Consider the following 6,646-nt stretch of genomic DNA (forward strand, 5'->3'; position numbering starts at 1 on the left):
CTTGCCTCCAAGGAGCCACCCAGTTTAACCCTTTCCAGGACAAATCTGTTTGTTTTCCTAGCAGTCCATGGTACTCTCAATACTCTTCTCCAGAACCACAGCTCAAAGGCATCAATTCTCCTTCTATCTTCCTTGGTCATTGCCCAACTCTCTGATGCATAACAAGTGATAGCAAAGACCATGGCCTATATTAGACATGCCTTTGTCTCCAGAGAGACACCATTGCTCTTCAGTACTTTGGAGAGGTCCCTAATAGCAGACCTTCCCATGGCAATACACCTTTTAATTTCATGGCGACTGGTTTCAACAGTGTTGACTGTGGAGCCAAGCAACTAAAGCTGTGAACAATCTCAGTCTATTCACCATCCATCCTGATGCTGGTCCAGTGGTGAGACTCTTTGTCTTCTTGATATTGAGCCTCAATCCATATTGGAAGCTGCAGTCCTTATGTAAATCAACGTAAAAGAAAAAAAAGTATTAAAAAAACCCCATATCCCAAAATACAAACCCTAAAAAAATAAGGAAACAAACAAACAAAAACCCAAACATTTTCACCACTGGGCCAATTGGCAGCATCATAATAGACAGTGAAGAGTTTGAAGTTGTTAACAGCTTCCGTTTGCTTGGCTCCACAACCAACACCCTTGACACTAGCAGCTAGGAAATAAAAAGGCAAATTGTATTGGGGAAATCTGCTGTCAGAGACCTTACCAGAGTACTAAAGAGCAATGATGCCATTCTGGAGACTATGGTACACCTGATCCAGGCCTTGGTCTTTACAAATTATATGCTATATGTTAGAAAGCTAGACAATGACTAGGGATGATAGAAGGAGAATTGATGCCTTGAGCTGTGATGCTGGAGAAGAATGTTGAATATACCATGGACTGCTAACAGTTTTGTCCTGGAGGTGAAACCAGACTGCTCCTTGGAGGCAAGGATTCTGAAGCTTCCTCTGACATACTTTGGACATGTTGCAAGGAGGGACCAGTCCTTGGAGAGGGACATCAAGTTTGGGAGGGTGGAGGGACAGCACAAGAGAGGAAGACCCTCGATGAGATGGATTTACTCAGTGACTGGAGTAATGGGGGTGTGTGCCAGAGATGATGTTATCACAGGATTCAGAGCTGTTTTAAATAGAGTTGTTATAAGTTGTAAGTGGCTCAATGGCACTTAAAAACAATAGCAACAAACTGCTAAAAGTACAAGAAAGTGTGTCCCAGAGGAAGTGAAAACAGGTTGCTCCTTAGAAGCAAGGATGGTGAAACTCTGTCTCACATACTGTGACCATGTTGTCGAAGGGGCTAGTCCTTGGGGGAAAAAACATCAGAGAAAGAGAGGAAGATTCTCAACAAGATGGATTGACATAGTGACTGAAGTGACTGTAGCAACGGGCTTGAGCATGCCAGATATTGTGAGGAAGGCACAGGTTAAAGCAAGGTTCGGATCTCTTGTTCACAGGGGTCATTGTCGACTTGATGCCACAAAGTAACCATAAGAACTATAGGCAGGATTCTTGTTGGTCTCTTTTTCAACCATAAAGGATTGCAGCTGAGTTTAGCGCCCTCAACTGGTAACCAGACAGTGTGTAAATTTTAGAACAACATTGCTACTATCACACACAAGCAAAGTCCTGCTGAAGATTACCCGAAAACGACTGCAACAGCTCATCGACAGAGAAATATCAGAAATACAATCTGGGTTTAGGTCATGGCACTAGAAAATTATCATCAATATCAGCTGGCTCTTGGCAGAAAGGAAAGAGTACAAGAAGAATGTCTTTATGTGTTTTATTGAATATGCAAAGGCATTTGATTGTGTGGATCACAATAAATAGTGACTAACCTTGAGGAAAATGGGAATCCAGAACTCTTGATTGTGCTCATGCAGAACCTATACTCAGACCAGGAAGCAGTCCTCGAAACAGGGTAAGGAAACACTGCATGTTTCAAAATCAGGAAGGGAGTCCATGAAGGATGCATCCTGTCTCCACAGCTTTTCAGTCTGTATGCAAAACAGATAGTTTGGGAGGCTGGGCTTGATGAGGAGGAGTGTGGCATCAGGGTTGGAGGAAGACTCATCAATAACCTATGTTATGTGGATGACACAATCTTGCCAGTACTGAGGAGGACTGGAAGTGCTTGCTGCAGAAGGTCAAGGACTGTAGTCTTCAATATGGATTGAAGCTCAACATCAAGAAAACAAAGATTCTCATTCCTGGCCAATTGCCAGCACCATGATAGAGATTGTGATTGTTAACAATTACAGCTTTCTTGGCTCCACAATCAACACTCTGGGTACCCACAGTCAGGAAACCAAAGGAAGAATTGTACTGGGAAAATCTACTGTCAGGAAATTCTCCACAGTACTGAACAGCAACAATGTCAGTCTCGAGACTAAGGTGCACCTGATCCAGGCCATGGTCTTCACAATTTCTTGCTAGGCATCACAGAGCTTGATAACGACTAAGGATGACAGAAAAAGAAGTGATGCCTTTGAGTTGTGATGCTGGAAAAGAGTCTTGAACATACCATGGGCCACCAGGAAAACAAATAAGTCTGTTTGGGAGAGGGTGAAATCAGGGTTCTCCTTGGAGGCTAGGATTTTGAAACTCTTCCTCACATACTTTGGACACATGGCCAGGAGAGACCAGTCCTTGAAGAAGGACATCATGATTGGAAGGGTAAAGGGACAGCACAGGAGAGGAAGATACCAGATGAGATGGACTGATACAGGAACTGGGGCAATGGGGGTAGGCGTGTTGGAATCAGTGAGATGGGCTCAGGACAGGGCAGGCTTCTGAGCTGTTGTATGGAAGGTTGATATGAGTTGCAGTCAACTTGACGGCACATAACAACTATGTTGCTGTTGTTTTGTGCCATTGAGAATATTGTGACTCATACTGACTCTATGAACAATGGCTCTGAAATTTGTTCTATCCAGTCCCATCCTCACCATCTATGACACACTTGAGCCCATTGTTACAGTCACTAGGTCAACCTATCTTATTGGGTCTCCTTCTCTTGCTCTGATACTCCAACTTTCTCACCATGATGTCCATTTCCAAGACCTGACCCCTTCTGTTAACATGACCAAAATATCTAGTACATATTCATTGGACAACTAATAAGGAAGACCAAAGAATAGATACCTTTGTACTGTTGCATTGGTGAAGAGTATCGACTATACAATGGACTGTCAAAAGAACAAGCAAGTCTGTCTTGAAGGACGTGCAACCAGTGCTCCTTTGAGGCAAGGATGATGAAACTTCACTTTGCTTACTTTGAGGCATATTTTTAGGAGGAACCAGTCCTTAGAGGGAGACATCAGCTGGGAAGGTGGAGGGTCAGTAGAGAGAGAGGAAGACCTTCTTGAACTGACAGTGTGTCAGATAGCCAGATGGACAGATTGATAGACTTGACCTAGGCAGAGATGGTGAGGATAGCGCAAGACAGGATAAGGTTCAGCTCTGTTGTTTATAGGTTTGCTGTGAGTTATACTTGACTTGACGGCACCTAACAACAAAATAGCCAGGCTAAGGTCCCAGGTCACGCAACAATTATGCTAACTGCTTATGAAAGGTAGGCAGTGTCCATCAACAAATAAATAGATAGAGAAACTCTGGTATATTCACACAATGGAATACTATGCAGCACTGAAAATCAAGGAACTCATGAAACATTATGCAAAATGGATGACTCTGGAGGACATAATGCTGAGTGAAATATCTCAGTCCCAAAGGGCAAACATTGCACAGTGCCACTGTTGTAAAACGGAACTGACATCAGAGTTGAGGGAAGACTGAGACAGAGGGGAGGAATGATGTATACTACATTGAAACAGAAGAGGGATAGAACTGTTTAAAAGGGATATAGGATTAGGTATAATTGTCATGACAGGAGTCAGAATGAAGACTGCACAGTGGAGTAGACTTGGGGAGGGATTGTATAACAATGAAAGAATTTTACTTTTCAAGGACAAGAGTGAATTGGGGGGTGGGGGTGGAGAGGATTGGCAGGGAGAAAAGTGCAACAATGAATGAATAGAAACCCTAAAAAAAAAAAGAAGAAAGTTAGGCAGTTCAAATCCATCTAGTACCTTCAAAGGATAAACACCTGACCATCTGTTTCCCAAAAGACCATAGCTTAGAAACCCCCTATAGGGAAGTTCTGCTCTGTCACATGAGTTGGCTAGGAGTTGAAATCACCTGACAACACGAAACACCACTGACAACTCTACCCAGTGTAATGTGCTGAATGACACAAATGGGGTGAAGAGGGACATTATCACCAATGTCAGATGGATCTTGGCTGAAAGCAAAGAGTACCAGCAGAATGTCTATCTGTGTTTCATTGACTATGTAAAGGCATTTAACTGTGTGGATCACAACAAATTGTGGCTGACCTTGAGGAGAATGGGAATCCCAGAACTTGATTGTGCTCATTCAAAACCTATAGTTGGACCAGGAGGCAGTCATCAGAACTGAGGAAGGAAACACTGCATGGTTCAAATTTAGGAAAGGAATGCATCAGGGATGTGTCCTGTCTCCATACCTTATCAATTCATATGCACAATAGATCATTTGAGAGGCTGGATTTTGTGAGGAGGAGTGTGGCATCAGGATTGGAGGAAGACTCAACAGTTTGCATTATGTAGATGATACAACCTTGCTTGCTGAAACTGAGGAGCATTTGCTGCAGAAGGTCAAGGACTGTAATCTTCAATATGGATTTAAGCCTAACATCAAGAAGACAAAGATTCTCCCCACTGGGCCAACTGACAGCACCATAATAGATGGAGAAGAAATTGAGGTTATCAAGAATTTCAACTGGCTTGGCTCCACAATCCATACTCTTGGCACCAGCGGTCAGGACATCAAAAGACGAATTTCATTAGGAAAGTCTGCTGTCAGGGACCTCTCCAGAGTGCTGAGGGGCAATGATGCTGTTCAGGAGACTAATGTGCACATGGTCCAGGCCATGGTCTTTGAAATTACATGCTATGCATCAGAGAGTTGGAACATGTCTAAGGATGACAGAAAAATTGATGCCTTTGATTTGACGCCTTTGAGTTGTGATGCTGAAGAAGAGTCTTGATCATACCAAGGACTGATAAGAGAACAAGTGGGTCTATCTTGGAGATGGTGAAACCAATTTTCTCCTTGGAGGCAAGGATTTTGAAGCTCCATCTCACATACTTTGGACACATGGCTAAAAGGGACTAGTCTTTGGAGAAGGACATAATGTTTGGAAGAGTGGAGGGACAGCACACGAGAGGAAGACCCAGATGAGATGGAGTAATGGGTGTAGGTGTGTCGGAGTCAGTGGGACTGGCTCAGGACTGGCAGGCTTCAGAGCTGTTGTACATAGAGTTGCTATGAGTTGCAGGTAACTCGATGGCACATAACAGCAACAGTGCCGTACATGTTGGACTGTTAACTAAGAGTTAATGGTTCAAATCTACCAGACACTCCATAGGAGAACAATGAGGCCGTCTTCTCCCAGAAAGATTTACAGCCTCAGAAGTATGTGGGGAGGGACACCATGAGTAAGAATCAGCTTACCAATCGGGAGAATTAACCTAAGGGTTGAGCATTCAAGCCCACTCAGTGGCATTGTTGGACAAAGGCTTGGTGATCTGCTTTGGTTAAGATTATGGCCAAGAAAACCTTGGGATTTCTGCTCAGTAACACGAGTTCGCTGGGAGTGGGTGTCAACCCAATAGCAATAGGTTTATTTTGACTTGGACCATCTGGGCTAATCCCCTTTCACGCTCAGCTGTTGTCAGTCCAGATGTCTTACCTGAGACTCTAGTCTTCATGCTTTAAAGCCTGATCTGATAATCTCTGTGTTCTATGTCTGATACAACCCTGTGTTTGATCTCCTGGCTTGGTGCAGGTAGGAAAGGGAGCAATATCAGACATACACTGATCTGCAGAAAACATTTGCTGATACCCAATGTACTCAGTCACGCCCAGGTGCCAGGTGTTTATTGTTTGGGTCCTCACAACTAGATGTCAATGCTATTATTGTCCCCTAATGACAGAAGAGGGAACTGAGATGAGCAGAAGTGAAATAACTGGCTCATCTTGTGGTTGATGGCATGTTCTGACCACTCCGGAATCTCTACCCGGTGGCTTGTTTTGCAAGAGCAGGTCACTTAGAGACCTTGCAAGTTTCCTCGTATATAAACAGATGATCTTTATCGATGTTGCTGTTAGGTGCCATCAAGCCAATGATGACTCATAGTGGTTCTGAATGACAGATCTGAACCTCGCGGTGTCCTGCACCGTCCTTGTGATCTCTGACATGCTCAAGCTCATTATGGTGGTCACGGTGTTAATCCACGTTGTTGAGGGTCTTTTCGTCTCTCACTTTCAACCTTTTCCAGCAGGATGCTTTCCCCCTCAAGAACGGGTCCCTCCTGACAGCATGACCAAAGAGTGTGAGAGAAAGTTTCACCATCCTTGCCTCTAAAGAGCATCCTGGTTGTCTTTTCTCCAAGGCAGACTTGTTTGTTCTTTTGGCATCCCTGGGGTAGAGTTCTAGATGGAAGGAAGGAAGGAAGGAAGGAAGGAAGGAAGGAAGGAAGGAGAGAGAAGGAGTAGGGAGAGAAGGATGGAGGGAAAGAGGGAGGAAGGAAGGAA

Source organism: Elephantulus edwardii, unplaced genomic scaffold, assembly GCF_000299155.1.
Source record: "Elephantulus edwardii isolate Elephantulus edwardi_28Jun2011 unplaced genomic scaffold, EleEdw1.0 scaffold00185, whole genome shotgun sequence".
Classification (NCBI taxonomy): Eukaryota; Metazoa; Chordata; class Mammalia; order Macroscelidea; family Macroscelididae; genus Elephantulus; species Elephantulus edwardii.